This window comes from Lissotriton helveticus, chromosome 6 (assembly GCF_964261635.1).
Source record: "Lissotriton helveticus chromosome 6, aLisHel1.1, whole genome shotgun sequence".
Classification (NCBI taxonomy): domain Eukaryota; kingdom Metazoa; phylum Chordata; class Amphibia; order Caudata; family Salamandridae; genus Lissotriton; species Lissotriton helveticus.
This window is the reverse complement of record NC_136067.1, coordinates 219,138,672-219,165,719: the sequence shown is the minus strand read 5'-3', so window position 1 is coordinate 219,165,719 and position 27,048 is coordinate 219,138,672. Positions and strand designations below refer to the sequence as shown.

The 27,048-nt window shown below is 45.8% G+C and overlaps 1 protein-coding gene across 8 annotated transcripts in view; it reads left to right on the top strand.

Annotated features, from left to right (window-relative positions):
• The window catches only part of SUPT3H (SPT3 homolog, SAGA and STAGA complex component), a 2,933,604-nt gene that overhangs the window by 2,266,576 nt on the left and 639,980 nt on the right, over positions 1-27,048 (top strand). The window lies entirely within an intron of this gene.

Genomic DNA, 27,048 nt, shown 5'->3' with positions numbered 1-27,048 from the left:
TGTGCTGGGATTGTTAGAAGTGACTAAGAGGAGCAGTCGAACTGACCCAGAAAGTCCAAAAGTATAAATCTTGATAGGATGAATGCATAAAAAGTATGCGCCCAACAAGAGAGCCTCGGAGGCCGAAAAAGTTAAGTTTTCCCACCCTGAGCTTTTCCCGCTGTTATAGGGAATGTATATGTTGGTAATGTTACTTACTTTATTATGCTTACTTGGTTATGTGTCACACGTGTGTCACGAGGGAAAGGGAAGTGGAATGTTGGTAAGGTTCGGATGCCGGCTGTTGTGGCAACTGGCAGCGGACCAGGGATGGTGTCGGAAGAGGATTGATGGGCTCTGATAATATGTACTTGAACTTGGAATAAACGTATATGGAAACAGCTAAGATGAGTGGAGAGCATGTGTGCATCATAACACCCGCCAAAACCAACAGCTTCAGTGGGACCTCGCCTAGTAGCTTCCTGGATTCTAAGAGAGTTCGTCAGATGCAGCCTCCAACTTTGCCCCGCTGGTAAAAATATTGACTGGGATGACCCACGCTTTGGTTACATGACCTGTGCTCCATTGCTGTTGGCCTTAAATTATGCCTAGGTCCCAGTCAGCCATGAGCAATTATTTGGAATTTGTGCTTCGCTTTTTCTTAGCGCTTTTGCCATAAAACTTTGATAACTCATATCTCCGGCCTGCCTATTGGAATGTAGTGCTTTTGGTGTCAACCTTAGGTCGAAGCCTGCTAGACAGTACAGCTGTCTGTTTGCAAAAATACTTCTTGTTGCCCTTAAAGCTTCCCTGGGAATGCAATCCATTCATTGTTTATCATTGGTTTTAGGTTTGTAACTCACATTTGCTGGCTTCATTTGTTTCAGGCTGTCAAGCATCGCTCTGTCCCTCCAGAGAAGCAAAACTTATTCACCATCACTCCTTGTATTCTTCTATGAGTCCTTACTTTCTGTAAAATGGTCTTTACATTTTGTTTTATTCTTGTCACATTTGCTGTGCATTCAAAGACAGAGGTCAAATTTCAGGCTTGTGTTTACGTCTCTTTCTCTGACTTCAAAGTTAAAGGATGTATGTGACAATCTTTACCTATACTGGGAAGTTGTTTTTTCTAGCACATAAAAAAATGTAAATGTCTGTAAATCTATGTAAATATTTCAGAATATTTCAGAACTAGGGAAGCACAAATGAAGTAAATTTTTTGTTATTTGGAATTGTGGTGGAAACAAATATTTTACCACGATCAAAAAAATACAGTGCACTAGGCAATGCAATTTCCATGCATGATCATATGTGCGTTGTATAGTTTTCTCAGTAAAACTGTATGTGCAAATATAATGATCGTTTCAATTCAAAATGCGTTGTCTGTAATGGCAGTGCGCTACCACACCATGCATACTCACACTAAGCCACCCCACTCCAATCTACGCCATGACACTCCACTTCGCCACACCGCACACCACTTCACTCTAGGCCACTCTACAACACTTTATGCCGCTCTCTGACACTTTATGCCACTCTCTGACAATTTATGCCACTCTATGACACTCCAAGCCACTTAACTCCACTCTATGCCACTCCACTCTGACACTTTACTCCATTCTGTGACACTTTACTTCACTCTACAGTACATCACTCTACTTCACTTCGCTGTACGCCACTTCACTCTACGCCACTTCACTCTGCGCCACTTGACTCTAGGCAACTCCACTCTAGACCACTCCAATCTACAAGTGTACTCCACTCTGCAACTCTACTACACTCTACGCCAATCTACAACGCTCCACTCTAACCCACTTTGTGACATTCCAGTCAATGACACTCCACTCTTCACCACTCTACTCCACACATTGCCGCGACACTCCACTTTTCACAACTTCACTACGCAACACTTCAGTTTGCGCCAATCTCTTCTGCACCACTAAGTTTTAGCCATGATGAACAGCAGCCATGCTTGTGTACAACATTGCTAAAACACATTCGCAAAGCCAATAGCTCTTGCATAGAAGAGACCTATTGGCTTTGCCACTGCTTGTTGTATTGAGTTGTGCTTTGACTTTTGGACTGTTTTAGTATTGCTAAATACTTTGTACATTCTCCTAAGTTAAGCCTGGTGTGTTTCTGTGCCATAGCTACCAGTGGTGAGCCCATGTTTAAATTATTGAAACGGTGTGTTTAACCTACAGCATTTTGAGACATATTAACACATAATAATGTAATTTGATGAGCAACTTTCCATGGTACACTGTCCTTATTTATTTGTACCATTGTTTGCTATTTGAGCCCTGAAACTAGTGACCTAGTAAAAAAGTAAAACCACATTAAAAAAATACATTTTTAACACCCGATTTAGCAGGGGTTAATTCAGTACGAGTGACGTTTTTAGGGTCGTTTTAGCTGTAATACTCAGTGTTGGGAAAAAACTGTACTTGGGATAGACGTAATAGTTATACAAAGTAGATAGGGGATCCGCCAGATCAATAACAGTGAATTACAACTTTGGGCCAATGCCTACTTTGATGATAAAATGTGTCGAGGAGCTAGAGAAAATGACACAAATCTGGTGTATTTCTTACGCAAGAGTAGGATATTTCCTCTTTAAATTACGGGTCCAGCAGAGAATATTCTGTGGGGAGGAGCTGGTGACTTCTCGAATCTTCCCATGTAAGCGATTTTTAAGAAACATGTTTTATATACATTTGGTGCCCCAGTTCCTTTATCATTTGGGAAGAAAATACTTACGAAATAGACAAATTACCAGGACCGTAATTAAAGCGATATAGGAATAATTAGGGTACTGCCTACTTCCCTGGACAGTAGTCCAATTGCTCTAAATGGGCATGGAGTAGTTATACATACATACATATATACATACATATTTATCAATTCAGCATTAACAGGTCGATGGATGCCTGTTGGTGATGGGCATCAAAGTGTGATTACATTTAGGAAGTGTGGCATGGCGCTGTTGAGTACATACCTCTAGCATGCAGTAAGCATGGTCCTTGCTTACACATATGTCACAAAGGCCGTGTTAGGCTGCTTCTCTTAATCCATGTGCACAGTGTACATGTAAAATATCCATGCCGCAACATAGGAAAAGTTATCTGTTGGATGTAGTTTGCCAATAGACATTGGTGCCAAAGCAGCTGTGTGTCTCCTCAAACCCCAGAAAGACAATTTTCCTTACCATTTAGCATATCTGCCCACCCCATCAGAGCAGTGTCGCGACTGATTTGCATATGGTTGGGTCCAAACTGCAGTGGAATGGTGAGCAAAAAACGATGGATTGGGATGTGGCCCCATGCGATTGCCTGTGTTGTTTTTGATAACGAATGGCAAATGTTGCCTTGGTTTAATATGACCATACGTTGTGGGTTTCTAATGAATATATCATAGAATATATATAGATATATCTGAGTGTATTGAAGTCCTTTGCCTTTTTAATAGAAAAGGTATTGACTGAACAATGATTTGTAAAGTGTATGTTGCGATGCAGAGTTCTGAGTTTCTAGCCCACATTCCCTCCCTGAATGCCCTGAGCTCTGAATTGCTTTCCCTTGCTGCCCTGAGAATCAAGTGCTGAAATGGTTCCTAGTTTGAGGGTCTGCCGTAAATGGGTCCCAGAATACCAGAAGTGAAAGATCCCAGGTGGCACAATTAGTCCGCATTCACTTCTGTTTTCCTTGGCTCCTCCCTAACTACATATCTCACATGGTGACATCATTGATTGCACCACTGGAAGATGAGACACCTGCTGGCCCTCCAACCCTATATAAAAGATTCTGTCAGTGCCAATTAACTGGTATCTTCCACTTCCATCTCTGTGAAAGGTGTATGTTCTCGGTATGGCAGAGGTTGAGAGTGAATTGTGGGTGTATGTTTTGCAGGGTGCACCAGGAGTCATTTTCTGTTCCCTTTTGAGTGAATGGCTGTACCAAATGGTGGAGGACCTTGTTTGAAACTGTCCAGGTCCTTTGTTAGCCAGGTCACCTGCACTGTAACATAACTTCTCTCCAGAGAATTTGTTATGGGGAATTGCTGTATCCTGTGGGAGGTGGTGTCGGATTCCTCGTTTGGATTTTACCTTCTTTTCTCTCTACCAGAGTACTCCGAGCACTGCCCTCCTTTTCCTGCCTCACTCTGTGCCACAAAAGATTTAGCCTGGCTGTCTGTTCCCAGTAAACAAATGCATCTGGAATGGAAGAAGCCATTTCCAGGAAAGCTGTCAAGTGTCCAGGCATGAGAAGCTTAATCACTGGCCATGTGCAGGCTGATTGGAAGAGACTTGCTTAATGAACAGGTGGCACCAGAGCTAATGGGCCAGGTCTGAGGATGAAACAGGGCAGTTTGCCCTGTTTGGCTTCTAGAATTCACTCACTGACTGTAGTGTGCTTGAGAAGATTGCTTTCCATTGCCCGGTTCTCTAAATATTGGCTTCCCATCAGGCTGGCACGAAGCCTGGGTTCAGATTCCAGCTAGACCTGCTTTTACGCTGCCTTGATGGAAGGACAGCCTTGCTTGCTGTGGAAAGCGGTACTGGAGTATGTTCAGTAGAGTAGATTCTACTTAGAAGAGCAAAACAACAGTCCAGCAGCCGAGAAAGGGAGTGAGCTGGGCAGAAAGGCTAAGCATCGATATTGCTGTGGACCCGGAGAAAACTCCGCACCTGAAGAGACCGTGGCATACTTGTTTCATCCCAGGCCCATACTCTGTGCCCCAGTTGCCTTCTCTAGATCTTTACATTAATCTTAGTTGGTGCACCTTCATACCCTGAGAGGTAGCTAGGCATAAGGGTGCTGAGCACTGTCACCTCTAAATCCATGCAGTGATTACAGAGTTATCAACTTTTGAAATCATGACTCGTGACTTGCCTGTTTACCCTATGCATGTCTCCAGACTTTTAAACAAATAGTCTGCATGGGGAAAATTTAATGCAATCAGAGGATCTGAAGTTATGCAGCTTTGATCACCTCGGGTGCTAGAAAAACGTACCGGGCATCACCAGGAGGCCACCATCGTTTTTGCAGACTCCTCTACCTGTATCGTTTGCCCACTCCTCTGCAGTTGATACTACCTTTGTGCGCCAAAGATAACGCTTTGGTTTAGGTATGCTCTTCACCCCGCTCTGAACCAGTCTACCTTCTCTGGACTGTGGCTGCGCCACTTGTTTGAGCATCAACTAAAGAACATCGTATGTCCGAATTCAATTGGCGGAAACCGCATATTTGAATTTTTTAAGTTGCCAGTGCTTGCACACTGTAATAGCATTAACATTGTATTACATTGAGAGTCTCAGCACCTTAAGAAAGCCATTCAGTGTCACTACATTTATTAATAGTATATAAAATTACTTGATCTCGAGCTAGGAAGGGACTAAATGGATCTGGATTTCTTTGCGTTTATCTGTATTATATGTGTAGTATTGAGCTGTAGGTGTAGGTGTATGTGGGTCTAATAGTGATGAGGCCACAGGCCACCAGACGTTAACAACCCTTTTTCTTAAAATGGTTGCCCAGTATCCACTAATTGCATAGGGACCCTCGATGCCAGTCTCATATCTCCCATGCAGTCCTCTGACTTTTTTTTGTATGAAACAACTTCATTGGCATTTAAGTTAGAAGAACAGAAAATATGTGACAATATGCCCCTAGCAGATGCCCCCTTTCCACCTTCATTCCAAAAGAAATTATGTTGCATATCCACAGATGTGGCCAGCAAAGCAGACAGCAGAGTCATAATCACAATCCCCTTATCACGTGATGTTGATATGGCTACATCTGAGTCACGACTTCAGACAGGTATTATATCTTCTTCCCCGTAGGTCTGCAAATCACCCCAGATTGCAGCAGTGCAATACATGAACTGGTACAAGCATCAGACAATGTCCAAACCTTTCGCCCAGCTTTCCATTGATGGAGGGGTGACACTTTTCCACTTGTGTGCATTTTCGCGTTTGGCTACCAATAGACCCATATTTAAAAAAGCAACTTTGTATCTGTTGGAGTCTACTTCAGCCATTCTATGTAACAGGCTAAGTTTGGGATTTGTGTTTAGGCGCCAGCCTAGCATCTCCCCTAAGGAATAGAGCGTTTTTTTACAAAATTGTTGCATCAGTGAGCAGGTCCAGATGATGTGGTAGATGTCCCCAACAACTCCACTAGGGATGGGCGGTAAATTCAGTTCCTCTTGCGGAATATGCTGAATTTGGGTAATTTCGTGTTCTGAGGAGAATGCGGAAATGCCAAAAATTCCGTAATCCGCGGCTTCGCAGAATTTTTTGCTTGTTCCCGCTTTCATAATGCGTGTTTGTGAGATATTTCGCCCAGAGCACGCAAACGGCCTTCGCGAACAGGAAAAAAGCATTGCGAACGGGTGGAACAAGCAATTCCGCATGTTCGCGGAACTCTGCCTGCTCTCGGAGATTTTTACCGTTTCGCAGAGCTTTGCGTAGCGCGACTAAGCAAATTCCACCCACCCCCAATTTCCACACACCTGAGCCAGTCAGGCAAATAAGTCCTTCCAACTACCGAAATGCCAGTGCTTCTTGCAGGTAATGTAAACCCTATGGAAGAATTTTAATGACATTAGTCTTTACTATGTGACTACAGCGACCATCCTATGGACCATTTTTGCATCTCTCCAATCTTGGGCTGTCCAATCTCCTATGTCTCTTTCCTAAGCTGATCTCAGCAAACTGAAGGCATTCGGGCGTATTAAGTACTAGAGTGCGTAAAATTTGTCAAATCAGTTTACTGTCAATTTCTCCTGTTAGAAGTTGACCCTCCATGGTATTTAAAGTGAAGGAGTTCAGTCAAGTCTCGGATTTAGTCATGTAGAGGGCGAAGTTTTAGGTAACAACAGAGTTGGTGTTTATTCATACAGTAGGACACTTGGAGGCCACGGCATGAGATCATGTGAGTTCCAGCCATAACATCCCTCAGTGTGACCATACTAATCATATCCCAGTCTCTAAACCCCTCCAAGGCAACAATCTCGCCTAGAATGGCCCCTGTCTAAAGTGGAGTAATTAATTACTTTTTTATGCCAGTTCAGTTCTTTGAGGGTCCAATGCCACAGCTCTATACCTCCTTTGGCCATCAGAGGAACGCACAGATTATCATACCTTTGTATAGGTAGTGAAACATGTATGTCCCCAAGTGTTCATCTTTCAGTGGTGAAGGCAGGATCAGATTGTGAGGAATATAGGCAGTCATTTAGGATTATTAGGTGCGCTGCGATAGAGTATGCATGTACAGTGGCTGCTTCAATGCTACAGTCGAATGGGGATTCATAACATTTAAACATTTCCAATTCTAAGCATCCCCACCATTCCACAAAAAGCCACTGAGCAACGATGTGACGTGTTTGAAAAAACTGTCTGGGATTTTAAATGAGTAGTGTTCGAGCTGATAAAGCAGACTTGGCACAGAGACCTCTTTAAAAATAGCCACTCTGTCCATGATAGGCAAGAGGAGCGGAGACCAGAAGGGTAAGTCCTTTTGTAGTGTGGAGGTTTGAAGGATATGCTACATTCCCGTATATTGCTTTTGTTGCGGGTAACATACACCCCTAAATCTTTTAAAAACCCTTCAGGCCCCCCATAGTGCAGAGGTGCATTGCAAGTCTCCTGGCAAAGCTTCAAGTGGATAGACCACCAACTTGTGGGCTTTGAACTTAAGATCAGAGAACTTAGCAAAGATTTGCTGAATCAGAAGGGATTTGAAATCTGAATCTGGTGGATCTCTGAGGAAGATCAACAGCGTATAATGAGACCTTGTCTGCGGTTCCGCATGCCCATTCAAGGGCATCTATTTGAAGGCATTCATCCAAGGGCTCAATGGCTAACGCTAACAAGAGGAAGGAAAGAGTGCAGCTCTGTCTTGTCCCATTCTGTGTAGGAAACACTCCGAGATCACCCAACCCAGCCAGACCCTACCCCATACATCTATATATAGAAGGGGCACATATTTAATAAATATGCTCCTGAAGTTTGCCTTCTGAAGGAGAGTGAAAAGGTAATCCCTGGCCACCAAATCAAAGGCTCTTTTGCAGTCCACCATCAGCAAAGCCATTGGGCCCTGTAGTCTGTCCACAAGAGCTAATGAATGCATTGCGGAGCCTGTATGTGTTGTGCTTGTGGTTAGATGGAGTGCTAAGGCTTTTGGAGTCATTTTCGATTCAGTGTTACCCAACAATATGAGGTAATATGAACCACAGTGATCCGAGGGTGGTCCTGGTCTTATAATCATTGTAATGTCTGCTAGTCAGAGATAATACAGCAAGGCTCCCAATTCCCAGAGCTTTGGTAAGCATGATTTTAAGGGGGAGGGGGCTAGTGTGTTTAGCAAAGTGCTTAAAACACTCACACAACATCCCATTGGGACCACGAGTTTTCCACCTTGGAGTGTTTAAGAGCCTCTGTTTATTCCACTTTGGTACTCTCTCCCCCAGGTTGCGCCTGCTGTGTTTGAGAGTGTCTTTTAATCAGGAGGTCACGGATAAACTTGGCCATTGCTGATGTAGATAAACACAAAGATTCTATCCTTATTAATATTTTATTTTACTAATTTTAATTCCTCACGTTTTGTGCACAAAAGTGGGTACTGTTACTCCGGGAACAGTCCTGGAGGAACACTGTGTTTTTAAAATACCCCTCACACACTAAGAATCACATAGTGTCATGCTTCATCATGGGGGTCTTCCCGTCCCTCTACGGGGCGGGGCGTGCTTCGACTGACGAATACGTGGGAGCACTGTTTTTCTGTGATAGGCTATGTGTGGTGTGGATGGTGGAGGTGGGAGGTAGTGTGATGACTAGTGAAAAAACTTTTAAAAATTCCTGGCTAGTAGAAAAAATATACTTTATTCGCTTCTCCAGCTGAAAATGTTAAAAAGGGGTTAGGTAGGGTGTATTTAATATGCCCTCCCTGGTCGAGCAGTTTCCCAGTGTGAAATGCCTCATTCGACCACTTCCTGTCTAGCGCGCCAGTTGGAGACTGGAGCGCTAACAAAGATGGCCACCTCTGCTGTCTAAATGTTCTTAGATTTGGTATACTCACTTCCGGGTTCGTTTTTTGATGGGAAAAAATTATAAAAACGGAGGGGAACATGTAGAAAAAATGGTTGTCCTGCATATATTCAAATGTATGTTTTATGATTGAGCGCAAATGGCTGTCAGTTGATTCTTTTGTGAGTGTGAGTAAAATAAAAAAATAATAAGGATAGAATCTTTGTGTTTATGAACTTTGTACTGTAGGTGGATTCTATCCACTACCTCTATACTCCCCAATTTTGTTGTTTTGGACATTGCTGATGTAGCTCAAGATTCACATTTGGTCATAAAAATAGCGAAATGGCCTGTAAACTCCCGAACCACCCCCTGCAAACCACCAGCTGCCAGTCTGTTTGTCTTACAGAGCTAATATGTCTTGGTGAGTCTCTGTGCTTGCATAGCCAATGCAACATTTTCAAGACCTTATTACCCTACTGAAAGATCCTACTTTGCATGGATAACCAGGTCAATTTGTTTTGTTCAATAATAATTGCATACGTTTGGCCCTGTGACGTTCAAAGTTGCGAATAACCTTACATTTATTCCAAGATGTGAATTTTGAATTCCAAATTGGTCAGCCGCCGTGAACAGAGGCGTCAACTGTCTCCTTCTGGTGTGGCGTCTTATGCCGCTCATTGTTAGTTTGACTGGGGAGTGGTCCAAGAGTCCATGAGCCATCACTTGTACTAATGTAACCTTTCTCATTTCAAGTTTGGGGACTAACGTTGCCCATTATAGAATATGTATTGTGAGAACTAGAGTAATATGTACAGGCGCGGTGGAAGAGAATATTCACCTCGCAGTTCTTGGTGACTTTGAGAGCAGCACTTCACTTAAATTTACCCAGTAGGCCATTGACATTCCATGAGACAGTTTGAAAGTGATCACATGTAGAGTCTATAGCGCTGGGAGGCCTCCGGGTAGCCATGTGCTTTACAAGTGTCCATTTCATTTCATTATAGTGACATTTGTTATTGCTTATCTGGTGTAGCTGGATCAATAGGATACATCTCAGGTGCATGCTGCTCAATGCCCGCAACCTCTGCAAGCACTCCACTGAAATCTGGGACACCATCACCACCTACAGCCCCCGCATGATGTTCATCACTGAGACCTGGCTCACACCATCCTCCGCACCCGACATCGCGACTGCAAAGCCCCACGGATACAAGATGAGACACAGAGCTTGGGCCAACAAACACGGAGGAGGCATTGCCATCATCCACAAAGAGACCCTCCAATGCAGCACCACCACCGATGACGGTAAAGCATCTATAATGGAACACCTCAACTTCAACACTACCATCAGAGGAACCCTCGCCTACATTGCCCCGTGCTCCCTCCCCGGCTTCTGCAACGCCATCTCTGAACACATTGCCCCCCCTAGCAATCGACACCAAGCATTACATCTTCCTTGGCGACCTCAACTTCCACCTCAATGACACCAACTCTTCCAACCTCTTGGAAAGATTAACAACATCAGACTCACACAACTGGTCACCAGCCCCACATACTGCTCAGGACACACCTTGGACCCCATCTTCACTGCCAATGACCGAATCAAACTCAGCCACACTACCAAACTCACCTGGACTGACCGCAGCATCGTCCACTTAGCAATTGCAGGCTCACCACTACTCATCCCCACACATGCATGTCATAATTAGAGCAAGTTTGTCGAGACCCAATACACTACCGCCCTCAAAGCCATCAGACCCTTCACCTGAAGCAGCCTGGAGCTAGCCGTCCAAAACTTCTCCGACTGTATCTCCAGCTGTGCCGGCAACATCGCTCTTGTGAAAGCAGTCAGCACCAGAAAACCCTCCAAGCATGCCAGGTTCACCCCTGAGCTCTAGCACCCTCAAACGTGAGTAAGCAACTGGAGAGACATTGGCGATCCAGCAGGAACTCCTCAGACCTCACCACCTTCAAATCAGCCCTCAGCAACCACCACCACCGCCTCGAGGAAGCCAAAAAGGATGCCCTAACTACTTGCATCGAAGTCAGCGCCAATCACACAATCACCAAGATCACAATTCATCCTTCCCAAACCCTCTGAGACTCCCTGGCGGACTACTTCCAGGATAAGATAGCAGACATCTACAGCAACTTCGACCCGCTGCCCACTGACCTCGCCCACCTACTGACTCGCACTGACAACTCCCAGAGACACCTCACTGAATGGACACTGTTTACTACGCCAATCACCACAGCGATCATGGCCTCCATCCATTTCGGAGCACGAACAGACCCCTGTCCCCAATACGTCTTCAACCTGGTACAGAAAGAAATCAGCAGCTCTCTCACTGACATCCTCAACTCATCTATCACCACAACCACCTTCCCTGACACCTGGAAACACACAGAGGCGAAACCCCTCCTGAAGAAACCCTCTGCCGACCTCAAAGAGCTCAAGAATTACCACCCCATCTCGCTGTTCCACTTTCTGGCCAAGGTCTTAGAGAAAGCCATCAACGCCAGCTTACAGACCACCTGGAAAAACAAACCTTCTCAATGCCACCCAGTCCGGCTTCCCCTCCAACCACAGCACCGAGACCACCTTAATAGCTGCACCCAATGACATCAAATCCACCCTCGACCGTGGCAAGACTGCAGCCCTGATCCTCCTCGACCTCTCAGCGGCCTTAGACACAGTCTTCCACCAAACTGTCATCACCAGACTCCACAAAATTGGCATTAGAGGAAGCGCCCTCAAGTGAATCACCTCACACAGAAAATCCACCAAACGTTCTTCGTCCCAGAACCGAAGAGCATCATCTGTGGAGTCCTCCGAAGATCCTCCCTTATCCCCACCCTTTTTTATGCCTACGTGACTCCACGGGTCGACATCGCCTATTCCCATGGATTCAACATCATCTGTTACGCTGACAACACCCAACTAATCCTGTCTCTCATGGAAGACTCAGCCCTAACCAGAGTCAGCTTCCAGAACGCCATGACCAACGTCGCCGACTGGATGAGATCCAACTGCCTGAAGCAAAACACGGACAAGATAGAAGTGCTCATCTTCGGAAAGAACACCTCCCCATGGCACGACACATGGTGGCCCAGTTCGCTTGGACCCTCACCTACCCCTACCACCCACGTCCGCAATCTCTGCCTTATCCTGGACAGCAACTTCTCCATGAAGCACCAGGTCAATGCAGTAGCCTCCTCCTGCTTCCATGCCGTCTGCATGCTTTGTAAGATTTTCAAATGAATCCCGTCAACACCTTGTAAACAGTGACTCAAGCCCTCGTCACCAGCCGACTGGACTATGGAAACGCTCTATATACTGGAACAACCTCCCATCTCGTCAAATGAATACAGACTATACAGAACACCCCATCCAGATGAATACAGACTATACAGAACACCCCAGCCAGACTCGTCCTCAACATCCCCAAATGGACCAGCATCACCCCCATCTCACAAACTTCTACTGGCTCCCCGTCCAGAAGAGATGCCAGTTCAAACTGCTGACCCACACCTACAAGGCCCTCCACAATGCTGGACGCTCCTACATCAACTACCGCCTAACTTTCCATCAACCTACCAGACAACTCTGATCTGCCTCCCCTGCATCTGGCGTAACTGCAGAGCAGAGGTCGTTCCTTCTATTACCTCGCCGCCAAGTCCTGGTACGACCTCCCGCTCCACCTCCAAACCTCTCCCTTACTCGCCGACTTCAGGAAGGGACTCAAGACCTGGCTGTTCAACTAAAGTTCCCGTCTCCTCAGCGCCTGGATACCCCCAAGGTGATAAGCTACGCAATATAAATACTGATTGATGGATTGATTACATTAGTTTACAGGTGCGTTCAGTGATGCCATGTAAAAAAGAAGTAGTTAAAGAAGAGGGATAATTAACAATTCATAATCATTCCTAACCCCACCCCATTCTTCGAAAACTTGAAGCACCTGTTGCCCGGTGCATTTGGAGGTCTCGCCAGCCTGGTGAGGAACCATGCTACCATAACGTCCCAAAACTTCCCGGAAAATAATTCAGGCTTCTGATAGTAGATTTCCAAAGGAAAGAAGGTGGGAAAGGGAGTGTCCCTAGTTGTAGTGGAGCCTGGCAGAACGGGGCTAATTTCCCACTCCTCCACCGTGCCCTCAAATGAACAGTCTTCCTTGAAGGAGACTGAGGTGTAGATATGACACAGGAGTGTGATGATCTGGGCTCCTCAGCAGCATCAGCTGAGAGGCCTAGTCTATTGAATGGGAGTATACTTGCACAGTATCAAAGAATTTGTGAGTATGTGAGTCTTGAAAGAGTCTCCCAACTGATGTCAATTCAATGCCGCCTGTAGTCGAGTTGTCTGAGTTCGTGAATACCCATATTTTGCCCACCTATGATTCGTTCAAGTAGTCTTTGCAAGTGATCAAATTGTCTGCTACCAAGTCTGTTTCTGTGTCAGAACCGGCTCCAGACCCCTCTTCCTTAGATCTTGTTTTGAAACATCTGCAACACTTTCATCTCTGTTCCTTGGGGTTTGGACAGGACAGCATAGCGTTGTTGGGCGATCAACATTCAGAGCCGCGCCACATGTTGGATTGCATCTCGATCCTTGTGGTTAAGGAACCTGGCTATGATGGGTTTGGAGGAACTTGGTGTGAAGGATTCGCATGAAGGGTCTGATGCACCCTTTCTATTATGAAGCATGATGAAAGTTCTTTAGCTGGTGTCCGTGATTGCAACCACAGAGGAAAAAGTGTTCCAGGAAAGTGCCCTCGACTGTTTCAGGGAAGCCCAATGGGTGAACATTGTTGCAGTGGGGCCTACCTTCCGCATCTTCATCTCATATTTTATTAGAGGTGGTCAATGTATGTACTTCAGCTTTCATGTCCCACATCAAGTTCTCCAGCTCCCAAATTCTACTCTCTTTCTCCGTGACCCTATCTATTGCATTCCTAATATCTTGTTGCAGGAGTGTCAGGTCTGAGCCAACCTCACCAATATGGGTCTCCAGAGACCTTATAGTACTTTCTATTACTCGTAGTAAGGCTGCTATATCTGAGCTGCAGGATCTCTTCTCCACTGGTGGACACCTTCCCTTTGCCATTGCCCATGGGGTCTTCATTCCCAGCAAACACTGAGTTGTTGAATTTATCCATCTTCTTCTGGTGATGCCTCGGCTTCACTCTATCTTTCTCCATCTTGCTATCAAGCAGTCTGGAGGGTGAGGCGGAGGAGATTTCAAATTCAAACTGCCAGGGAGAGACCCATCATAGTGACACACTCCTGTGGGGCAGAATCCACCAAGGGCTGAGGTTTCACATCCTATCAGACTCTGGGACTCAATGCGATTATGTCCAGTATGTCGACATGGTGAATAGTCCAGGTTGAGAGCCTGGGAGGGCAGGCGTGTTAATATCATCCTGGCGAGGGGATCAGGACGTTGACATCTGCTAAATTGTTTTAAGAGGTCGCCCCTTGTGTTAATTGTGTGCTGCAGTTATGTTAGGGCTACACAAGTCTCCTTGAAATCAGGTTTCACCCAATGTACCAACGTACATCTACAATGAGTGGCCGATTCAGAGATGTTGAGCAGCAGTTCAAATAAGATGGGTAGGGTAATTAGTATGTGCAATGCTCAGCACGGCGTGGGTTACCTGTGCCAGTTCAGTCAGGTGTCTCACTCCACCAGTACAGCTGTGTAGTTTATGTAGGGCCTGGGGGCACCTTCTCAGAGTCCCAGTCTTCCCCTCCACAAAGCTGTGGTTTTCCTATGCAACATTGTTCTCTGATGTGGCAAATGCAGCTGTGCAAGACCTACAGGACCAGCAGGCAGCCCAGCTGCCACAGCTGCGAAGGGGTCTTACTCCAAGCCGTGTCCCAGCCACAATATCATTGCTGCTATAGATCCAGGTCAGCCGCATCACAGGGCCCAGTCGTAAAGGCACGCTCACATGGTACCACCAGTGCCCTCAGGGCACATCTATCCTCTCTCTCTTCCCGGGGTCTGGACTTCGTCATCTTTGACCACTGGGTCTCCAATCACCTAGGCCAGTCAACACGGACCAACAGGACAGGAACGGATCAAACTCCGGTTAATGGGAGTCCCCCATCAAGGGCTCCGATTGACCTTGATTTAATCCGTTCCTGTCGCGGGCACTCGGCCCAGCCACACAAGTAGAGCAGCTTTTTTATTGGTAACGGTCCGTGGTAGGCACCTCGGCGAGAATTATCGAGTCCGCGGACATTGACCCAAGACCCTGCCGCGTCGGGAATTGAACCCTGGTCCCAGGCCGATCTCTGCTTCAGGGTCTGCCGCTTCTAACCAGTGAGCCAGGTGTCTAGTTTTCAAAAATGTACAAATTTACTAGGTTTCGTTAAGTGCCAGCCGAGCTAGGGCCCAAAATCCACAACTACCCACTTTACAAAAAATGGTTAGTTTTGTGTGGAAAAATGTGATGTATCCATGTCGCGTTTTAGGCCGTTTCCTGTCATAGGCACTAGGGCTACAGAGACACGCGAGCTACCATTTTTATCAGGAGACTTGGGGGAAAAGCTGGGTGGAAGGACGTTTGTGGCTCGCCACAAATTCTAGAACTCTCCATCCCAGAAATGTAAGGAAAATATGTGTTTTTTAGTATGTTTGAGATTTGCAAGGGATTCTGGGTAAAAAACAAACCTGGTGAAGCCATGCAACTCATCCCCACCCTGGATTTCCCTAGGTTTTTAGTTTTAAAAAATATCTATACGTTTGCTAGGTTTCCCTAGGTGCTAGCTGAGCTAGGGACTAAAAATACGCAGCTACCGACTTTGCAAAAAAAGGAGCAATTTTGAGCGGAAGAATGTGATTTATCCATGTTGCGTTTTGCGCTGTCTCCTGTCAGGGGTACTTAGCCTACCCACACAAGTGAGGTACCAGTTTTTATCAGGAGACTTAGGGGAATGCTGAGTAGAAGGATGTTTGCGACTCCCCACAAATTCCAGAACTTTCAAACACAGGAATTTGAGGAAAATGTGTTTTGTTGGTCAAAGTTTAGATTTGAAAGGGATTCTGGTTAAAAAAAAACTGGTGAAAGCCATGCAAGTCACCCCACTATGGATTCCCCTAGGTGTTTAGTTAAACAAATATACAGGTATGCTAGGTCCCTAGGTGCTGGCTGAGCTAGGGCCTAAAGCAAAAAAAGGATCAGTTTTGACTGGAAAAATTTGATGTATCATTGTTGTGTTTTAAGCCGTTTCCAGTCATGGGACAAGTCCTAACCACACAAGTAAGGTACCAATTTTATCGGAAGACGTGTGGGAGCAATGAATAGTAGAACGTTTGTTATTAGCAATTGGATTTCGCTGCATTTGTGCCTTCCAAATGTAAGTCAGTGTGTAAGAAAGAAGACATTTTGAAAAATACCCTCCAAGTGATATGCTAGTACAGCTACCAACACATTCAGGGATGTAGAAATAACCACTGCTCGTAAACGTCATATCTTGTGCTCATTTCAGAAATACTTCGGTTTCTTTGACACCCATTTTTCACTCTACACATTTCACCACCATGTGAATTGGTCTATACATAAATCATTGTACGATGCAGCACAGTTGTTGGTTATGGGTACATTGGGTTCTTGGAAAACCTACACACCATTAATAACCCCACGACCAGAGGGGCCTAGCGGACGTAATGGTATATATATTTCTTTTGTAAATCTACAATTGTGACAAAAAGTTACAGATGAAAAAGTTGTCACAAATGGCCGTTTTTTTCCTACTTATTTTCAATAGTTTCAACATTTAATTTCTTTGGAAAGCCCTTGAGCAATCTACACGTATTCCCGCTTTCAGAATTTGGAATTTTGTCTAGGTTTCAGAAGCATGTAGCTTTCTTGGATCACCCATGGGTTTCACACTGGTTTCCACCACAAACTGGGAATAGGTTGAGATCACAAAAACTAAGAATAATGGGCTACATCTTTGCATAGTAGTAAAACTATGATAAAAACATGTTTTTTATTCTGCTCTACATGTTCCTAAACGCTGGGAAGATGGGGACTTTAGCATAGCAAACTGTTCGTTCATGACATTTTTAGGGAAAAAGGCCAGACACTTTTATCCAGAGAACTTTGTTCCTTGTGTACCAAACAACTCAAAATGTAGCTATATTTTGCCCATTTTCTCAATCCCCTCCAGGGGAATCCATAAACCCCGGTTACGTTTAGTGTCCACTGGATGTTGGGGAAAAAATACAAATTGGCATGGATACCTTAAGTGGAACAAAGGGGATGGAGCTCTGTGAGAGGGATGGCGGAAGAAAAAACGAGGAGGCCGAAGTATGAGCTCAATGGTGTTATGATTTATTTAAATGTCCAATACAGAAGATTGTTTCAGAGGGAGGGTTGGGTTGTCTCCGTGCTTTGGTGGCCGCAACTGTTGTCTCTCCTTTTCCTCCTGGCGTTCTTCTTACTGGTGGTTGTCCCGGGAGGCTCACTAATGAGAGGAGAGACCAAGAAAGGTGCTGTAAGTTATTCTGATCCATTATAACTCCTGGCAGGATAGAGTCCTTCAACCTTCTCTGTTGTGGTATATAGGCATGCAGGCTTTCAACAGTGAAGAGGCAAGGAGAAAGTAAATAACCAAAAGAAATCAAGAGTTAGGGAAGGGGTTGTCTGACCCAGTGACTCCAGGACTCTTAAAACGCTGTTCGTGTTATGGAACGGGGGTTTGTCTATAAGTGCGGGTTAAGTGAGTACAAGATGGGGTTAATCGTGAGGATTCGTGTCAAGGAGGCTTAAAAACCAGCGCAAACAGTGGTGTTCGTAGTGACACTTACGTAAATTCCCCTCGTTCCCCCTCCCCCTCCCCCTCTCCCTCTCCCTCTCTTTACTCCTTCCCTTCTCTCTTCCCCGAGTCGCTTACCACGTCATCCGCAGTTCTCCTGAACTGCTGCGGCTCTCCAGCGTCCTCCGGGGGTATCCACCACTCGTCCGACCACACCTCGTGTCCTTCGTCTTCTTCCTCCGAGCCTTGGGATACGTGGTCATCTGGGGTCTCTGGCTACTCCCTAGTTGCGGATCCTTGCTTGTGTGGCACGGCGTCTCGGCTCCTCTGTTCCTTTTCATCCTGTCTCTGCAGCACGTCTTTCTCCTCTGGGCTCCGCAGCGCGTCTTCCGGGTTCTCAGGGACCTCCTTTAGGAGCGCAGGCCCCGCCCACGTAGTTTACCATTCGTTGGGCTTGCTCAGCTGGGTCACATGTTCCTGTATACAAGAGGTAGCAGGCGGGGTTAACCCTTGCATTCCTGTAAGTTCAGCAGTGCTTCGGTGTCTCGCAGGACAGAGAGTAGGGGTTGTGCCTCTGTTGTGTTTCTATCTAGGACCCTAATTCGATATTCTCGATTTATGCCCATATGTGGTTATAATAAATAATATCCTTATAAAGGCCCCACCCTGTTCAATCTTTACATGGCTCCGTTGGCAGATGTGGTTCAATCGTACGGCATAGAATTAGTCTCCTACGCCGACGATACCCAACTGCTTATTTCCCTGTCCCAAGCGCCCACCATAGCAGCTGCCAACTTCAAAACCTGTATGCAGGATCTTGCAGGTTGGATGAACCAACACTGCCTGAAGCTAAATGGCTCTAAAACAGAGGTTTTAGTGATAGGAGGAAAAGATGCTAGCTGGACAAAAGAATGGTGGCCACCCTGCCTTGGTCCTGTACCCACTCCTTGTAAGGAAGCAAAGAACTTGGGTATTTGGGTTGATCCAAAACTTTCTTTTGATGGTCATGTTCATAAAGTAGTAGGGAAATGCTTCGGGGTTCTGAAGACCCTTAACCGTACTCTAGACCTTCTTCCTCTAGAGGCCAGGCGAACCATGACCCAAGCCTTAGTGACCTCCCGAATAGACTATGGCAATGTGCTACTTTTAGGAACAACGGAAAAGAACATCAGGAGATTGCAGGTGCTCCAAAACACGGCAGCACGACTAGTCCTCAGATTACCCAAAAGAGCAGCCTCTAAACCTACCCTGGCGGCTCTACACTGGCTTCCAATAAAAAAGAGGATCTTATTCAAAGCGCTCTTAATGTGCTATAGGATCACCTCGCACAAAGCCCCTCCTTATCTGACAGATCTAGCCATCACCTATGAGCCTAATAGATCTCTTCGCTCTAGGGGAACAGGCTTACTTAAAATCCCCCGGATAAAAAAAGCAAGAATAGGAGGCCGCTCCTTTCGTGTGTTGGCAGCCAACAAATGGAACTCTCTTCCAATGAATATCAGGCTAGCGGACACTGAAACTAAATTTAGGAAACTCTTGAAGACCTACCTGTATACCCTCTAGTTTCCAGCCTCTCACTAGCATCTGCCTCTCTCTCCACAGCGCGGGGACACGCCGGGATGGCGTCACCATGCGCTTTATAAACCCCTTTATTATTATTATTATTATAAGAATCATGTCCATATCTAGTCATAGCCCGTGCAGTCCAAATACGGCAAGGCTACTCCCATAGACTCCTAGAAAGCACAACGTGTTCTTTAAACAAACCAAGCCTCCAGCAGCCCGGGAATTCCCCCTGCTTTTGTTTTGATTTGCACAAGAACTCCTGGAGTCCAGAAAGAACTGTTAGTTCCTAGTTACGTCTTATGTCCAACCTTACGTCAAACACGGCACCTTTTAGTTATAAATATACCAACGTTGCCTTAAGCAAACACACAGTGGTTTGGAGCAGAGCGGCTATCTACTTGCCCGACGCCCAGCTGATGTGAGAGCCGAAGGAAGCCGACCCTCCCCTTGACGCACTGAGAGAGACGCTGTCTTTGCTCTTGCTGAGAAATCCAGCTCCGGTGTTTCCAGTCACCCTTGCGGGTTGCTGGGAGATCGAGTCCTGAGAGAGAGATACAAGACCTCCTACATTCTATTACCAAGGTACGGAGCTAACTAAACCCTTAAGAGATTTCTTGATTCAGATTCTTGGCAAAAACCAACTTAACTTAAACTGCAACTTACTTACTCTTTCCCACGTATTAGGCTTAGGTCAGGTACACCGGGGTAGGCGTATCTTAGAAGCACCAGTTGAGTACGTTAGTCAATGTTTTTCTGTATGTATATATTTTATCCATTTTAAAGTATCATATGGCTAAGAAACCATATCAATGCTTTTACAGTATTATTTTATAATACTCCTCTTACTGTACGCACTTTACTTTATGATAAGTATTGCAATTGTGGCAATTCATTTCTCTTGCATGAGAAAGAAGACTGCTCAATAAAATAACACCTTTTATTGAAAACGCCCGTCTCTCTATTTCTCTGCACTCTGGTGAAACTAAGTATGCACGATTGACTGAGTGAAATAGTTGTCTATTGTTTTCACACGACTCTAGAGATATACTCTTTATTCTGAGGGAGCAAAGTTGTCATGTTTATGCGGTTGTCAGAAGCTTATCCCTTCTTGTCTAAATCAGGAGAGTTAACTCTTTCCTGAACATTCGAGAAAGTTTCTAGTGACCTCTGAGCTAGCTGGCAAAACTAATTAAGTCTAATATAGTCAGTAGAGACCTAGATGACCTCAGTCCTACGTCTACACTGCTGAATATATTATACCAATGCGCAGAGCCTATTGGGAATATAGGAACTACACTACACCTCGGTGCCCCCGTCGGCCCTCTCACATCCCTCTATCCTTACTTTCTTGCTGGCAAGAAAGGGGTCATGGGGGTACCGAGACAAATAATCCGCATTGGTTTGTTCTTCCCCCTTCCGAGGCAGGGCAACAAAATGGAAGGGCTGGAGTGTCAAGAACCATCTCATGACTCTGTCATTATGTCCCTTGTAACGGGAAAGCCATTCCAAAGGGGCGTGGGCTGTATATAAAGTGAATTCTCTCCCTTCTAGAAATAAAATAAAATAATATCGGAGGGTTTCATTACCCACTTGATGGCTATAGCTTATTTTTCTATTACTGAGTTTTCAATTTTGAGTACCTCATCTCTTGGGGAAAGAGTTTACGACTTAACTACAGTATGGGTCGTTCTAGTCCTTGTGAATCAGTTTGGGAGAGAACTGCACCTAGTCCTTGTTCTGACGCATCTGTTTGGAGGATAAAAGGCTTTTGGTAGTCGGGACTTAGAAGCACAGGCTTAGTGATAAGGGTGTTTTTAGGTCTCGTCCTACGCAACGCGCATGCGTTGCTTAGGAAAGAGACCTAAAGCTGTCGATACCCTTTTTGAGGCAAACTTGTGCACACGTTCCATTGCCTTCAGTGGAACGTGTGCACGAGGGGCGATTGCCTCGCGGGAGCGAGCGGCGATAATAAATACCATATGGTGCTGTGTGCGGCAGCGCCATATGGTATTAATTATCGCCGCTGGCTCCCGCGAGGGAATCGGCAGGCCCCCTCCCCCTGCTGCCATGCGAGGAGCTCACACGCGTGCTACTTTTTGTTGTTGTCGATGGTCTAATACCGGAAGTGAGACACCCAATGCTATAGTTAATCGTGTAGTAGCAGCTCGCATTGAGCAGGAAGTAAGTATTAAGCGCTATGTTACAGTGAAAACTGAACGTTTCAAATTATTTCTACATTTGGAGAACTTCACATAAGCACGGTGGAACAGCAGAGCTGACGCCGCCGTGTCTTGGTGTTTTAAGGAATTGCCCGCGATTGGGTGAGAATTTATTTTCATAGCATTATAAAATGTTTCCGTTGGTGTGGTTTGGTGGCACATGCCTTTCAAACAGTTCAGTTGGTTAAAGCCCCTGTTGAAGAAATCTGTTTGTATCCTAACTATAAAGTCGGATCCTAGTAGCAGGGCCTTTCACCCATCTAGGTCCATGAGGGAGTCCAATTTTATCAAGAATAGCCACACGTGTTAATTTAGAGTGCTACGAAGCTTTAAGACTGTGGGACCAAACGTTAAATTAAAAATAGCTATTACTATTGAAGACACAAAAAAGAAGCTAGGCCCTGGAAACATTTTAGAGCATTTGGTAAATAAATGTAAAGTAATGACCGCCATTTGATGACGTTGCTGTTGCTTCTTAGCCAGAATCATGATGATGTAAAATGCAGATAAGTTAATAGAAACTAGTGGTTTGTTTGCTAGACATGTTCCATTATGTGAATTGCTTATGCCTAGTTACTTCTTCTAAATTGGGAATGTGGCTAAGTATCCGGTGCTTTCACCTGAATTATTTTAACATTAGACAAAGAAGAATTAATTTGTGACCAACAGAGATTCTGCTATACACCCATATCTGTGATGATGTGAGGTCTGAATATCTCTACGGTGGACTAACCAGTTCTCAAACCTAATTCAGCGTGCATTGTCTAGCAAACCATTGGCAAACTACAAGGGGATGAAATAAAATGGCTTATGACTTCTTTTGTGTATAAAGTTGACAAAATATGACAGCAGCTGTTGGCATTTGGGAAAGCTTTATTTTCATTAGTCCAGTTGAGTTGGGAGTGGTCAGGTGTTACATTTCCTGATTTCCTCTGCAGTTCATCTCATAAGCACTTGTTTAATGAATATTGAATTAATTAACTGTTGTTGTGGTAATGTCTAAATTAGCCAGACAGCGCGACCTTGAGGCAGATTATCAGAAGCACCCGTGTTGACAAAAAAGAGCTGGTACCACCGGCTCAAATTAAGCACTGGCCCACCCCTCCAGTGATTAAATCTGCAGCAGAAGCGGGTTGTGTCTGAAAAGGCTTGATCCTTTGTGCTGCTACATCTTTTCCAGGTTCAGTGCAAGCTTTGTAGGTAATTCACGAGCTTCAATGCACTGGGTGTCGTTCAGGAACAATTAATTTGGACAAAGTTAACGATATGTCATAGGGCTTTAAGTGGGATGAAAAAACTAGGGGGGTCTCCCAAAGGGGCGTGGCCAATGTAATTAAGGGTGTGGCTTAAATACATGTAAACTAAAATCTGTGCTTAGCATAGTGTGCCGCCCGACGTGTATTTTGCTGTTTTTGTCATTGCATCCAGATATGATACAACAAGTAACGTCATACCTACTATAAGTCAGAAATGTTGGCTTTCTCAATCGTTGTTAGTTACATAAGATAAATAAGCAGCAACTATGGCTTGTATATATTATTGAAAAAGCTTTCACTTAAAGCGCTGGTGACACCACGACAATGTTGCTGCTCCTGAGTTTAAAAAAGAATAGGGCACCCTACCCTGCCAAGGAGAACCATGCAGCAAAAAAAAAACATTGGCATAGCCAATAGGTCTCGCCTTTGGGACCTTATAAGTGTTTAGCCATGCAACAGTTGATGTTGTTGCACCAAGGATATTGTGCTGGATAATTTAACACTTATAAGGTCCCAAAGGCGAGACCTATTGGCTATGCCAATGCTTGTTTAAGTTGAGGAAGGCATACTGGAGTATGGAGTGGGCTGACGTAACTCCTTCTCCCTGTTTACACGTTTCTGTAGGAGGTCAGTTAAGGGGGCGGCTTTTTGTGAGAAATCTGGAATAAACTGTCTATAATACCCCTGAAGACCTAAGAAGGCCCTTAGCTCTTTTTTTGTTTGGGGAAAGGGGACTTTGACAATAGCTGTAACCTTCTCGTCCTTCCCCAAGTAAATATCCGAGGTACTTCACCGAACGAGCTGCCAGCCGACTTTTGGCGGGATTAATAGTGAGGCCCCCTTCTCCTAAAGCCTGAATGACTGCAGTAAGATGTTCCAAATGTTGTTCCCATGTGTCACTGTGTATCACTATATCATCTAGGCATGCCGCGGCATACTTCACATGGGGTTTCAGCAGGTGGTTTGTTAACCTCTGGAAGGTCGCAGGGGCCCCGTGCAACCCAAAGGGCAACACGGTAAAATAATACAATCCTTCCTGGGTTGAAAAAGCGTTTTTCTCTCTATCGGCTTCTTTCAAGGGGACCCGCCAGTACACTTTGCGTAAGTCTAGGGTACTGATATACTGGGCCCTTCCCAACCTCTCCACCATTTCGTCTACCGGTGGTATTGGGTAGGAGTCAAATTGTGAGTGAGACTTTATTGACTTCACGGAAATCGATACAAAACCTGATGGATCCATCAGATTTTGTTACCAATACGATTGGTGAGTTCCATTCACTGTTTGATGGCTCTATCACCCCCATCTGGAGCATTTGTTGTACCTTCTGACTTACGGCCTGTCTATGAGACTCGGGAAGACGGTATGGACGCAGTTTTACCTATGTACCTGGGTGTGTCTTGCTAGCATGCTCGATCAGACTAGTTCTACCCGGTGTGAGGGAGAAAACTGCTTGTAGGGGCTTTAAGTAGGAATCGAGGGTGGTCCTTTTTTTCTCAGTCAGGTCGGGGTCTACGCTTAGATGGTATAAAGGAGAGTCAACCTTGACTAAAGACCCCGTGATAGGAATCCCCCCTCTCATTTTTTCAACAGATTTATATGGTATATCTGTGTGTTGTCTTTCTTTTCGGGATGCATCTCGAGATGGTAGGTTACTGGGGTGACTACCTCGGTAACTCAGAAGGGGCCTTGCCATTGTCCTACGAGTTTGTGATTGGATGTGGGCATCATAAGTAGAGTGTTTTCTTATCGTAGTGTTGGTTTTGATTTTCTTGGGTGTCTTCCATGTGCGCTCTACAGATGCTGCGTATCTCCTGGAGATGGGTTTTAAGTCCTAGGACGTATTCAGGGAGGGCTTTAGTCCATGCTGTATCTGTACGTAGTAGGATACTGCTTGTTACCATGTACACATTGTATGTTGACTACTCCCGTGGTCTGGGTGACTCCCCCTGGAATAGCCAAAGGCTGTATTACACTCTGGAGACAGCCGGTATCCATTAGTGCTTGTCTATTCTACCCATTCACTTTGACAGTCTGGTGATAGGAGGGCTTTCGGCCTGTGGAGTTACAATAATATGAGCGAGTGAGCCCGACTTCCATTGGCTCCTCTAATTGTGGACACACCCGAGCGATGTAGCCGTATGCACCACAGGCATAACACTGGGGTCCGGGTTGTGGTTGGGGTCGGACGGGAGCAGGCACGGGGTGTGGTAGAACAGTCACTGTGTCCTGTCGACGGGGAAGGGGGTTGATTGGGGGAGGACCCCCCCACTTGTTGGTTTCTAGTGATGTTTGTCCTTGCCCCGTTGTAATTCTTGGGCTCGGTTATAAGCACTGGCTATCTCTATAGCCTGTTCTAAGGTCAATTGTTTGTGTTGTCTAACCCATTTCTGTACAGGGGGTTACAGAAAGGAATTGTTCCAAATAGATTCTTTCCATAACCTCCACTTTAGAGGATGTTTGGGGCTTCAACCATCGGTCGGCCAGGTCTCTGATACGGTAGGAGAGGGTCCAGGGTGTCTCTTGGGGTCCCTCCTTTACTTGTCGTAAATGAAGCCGATAATTTCCTCGTCTATACCCAACCTCTCTTCGATATACTTCTTCACATCCTCATATGGAGTGAGGCCGAGGGGATTAGCTGCCTAATAGGCAGCTTGCATGTCGCCTGACAACAGCGGACCCAGATATTGTCCCCACTTATCTTCAGGTCATCTGGCAGCCCTTGCCATCTTTTCAAAGTTGGAGAAAAAGAAATCGGGGGTCCTCCCCACTAACGTACTTCTGGAGGACCACGGACGGAAGAGTAGTGTATCCTCTCTGTTAGCCCTGGGTATCAGCCAATCGTCCAAGGGTAGTCTCTTGGTTCTGACTCTGGTCTGCCAAGGTTTTATGGAGCTGCGCTCTGTCTTCCTCGGCGACCACCAGAAATGTTTCCATAGCGCGTCCTAGCCTTTTCTGCCATCTTCTGCATCGCAGCCTCCATCTTCCCGGATCCCACTTCTGACACCAGGTGTGAGAGGGACGGGCGGAAGAAAAAACGAGGAGGCTGAAGTATGGGGTCAATGGTGTTATGATTTATTTAAATGTCCAATACTGAAGATTGTTTCAGAGGAAGGGTTGGGTCTCCGTCCTTTGGTGGCCGCAACTGTTGTCTCTCCTTTTCCTCCTGGCGTTCTTCTAACTGGTGGTTGTCCCGGGAGGCTCACAAACGAGAGGAGAGAACAAGAAAGGCGCAGTAAGTTATTCTGATCCGTTATAACTCCTGGCAGGATAGAGCCCTTCACCTTTCTCTGTTGTGGTATCTAGGCATGCAGGCTTGCAACATGCGAAGAGGCAATAAGAAAGTAAATAACCAAAAGAAACCAAGAGTTAGGGAAGGGGTTGTCTGACCCAATGACTCCAGGACTCTTAAAACGCTGTTCGCGTTATGGAAAGGGGATTTGTTCATAAGTGTGGGTTAAGTGAGTACAAGACGGGGTTAATTCGTGTCAAGGAGGCTAGAAACCGGCGCAAACAGTGGTGCTCGTAGTGACCCTTCTGTAAATTCACCTTGTTCTCTCTCCCCCTCTCTTTACTCCTTCCCTTCTCTCTTCCCCGAGTCGCTTACCGCGTCAGCCGCAGTTCTACTGAACTGCGGCGGCTCTCCAGTGTCCTCTGGGGGTATCCACCACTCGTCCGACCACACCTCCGGTCCTTCGTCTTCTTCCTCCGGGCCTTGGGATTCCTAGTCGTCTGGAGTCTCCGGCTCCTCTCTAGTGCGGGGTCCTTGCTTGTGTGGCACAGCGTCTCCGCTCCTCTGTTCCTTTTCCTTCTGGCTCTGCAGCGTGTCTTGATCCTCGGGTCTCCGCAGCGCGTCTTCCGGGTTCTCAGGAACCTCCTTTAGGAGTGGAGGCCCCGCCCACGCAGTTTCCCATTCGTTGGGCTTGCTCCGCTGGGTCACATGTTCCTGTATGCAAAAGGTAGCTGGCAGGGTTAACCCTTGCATTCCCGGCATTTCCGTAAGTTCAGCAGTGCTTCGGTGTCTCGCAGGACAGAGAGGTAGGGGTTTCATCTCTGTGCCCCCGTCGGCCCTCTCACAAGCTCTAAACCCAAACCACCCCAAATAGCCAATAAAGGGCTCATCAGGGGGAGGCCCAGCAGTTAAGGGGTTGAGCGGCTGCCATAATAGATGCTGCCTTTCCTTTTTTACTTCTGATGTCCTTGTATATCTTCAAATTGCAGCAGGGTAGG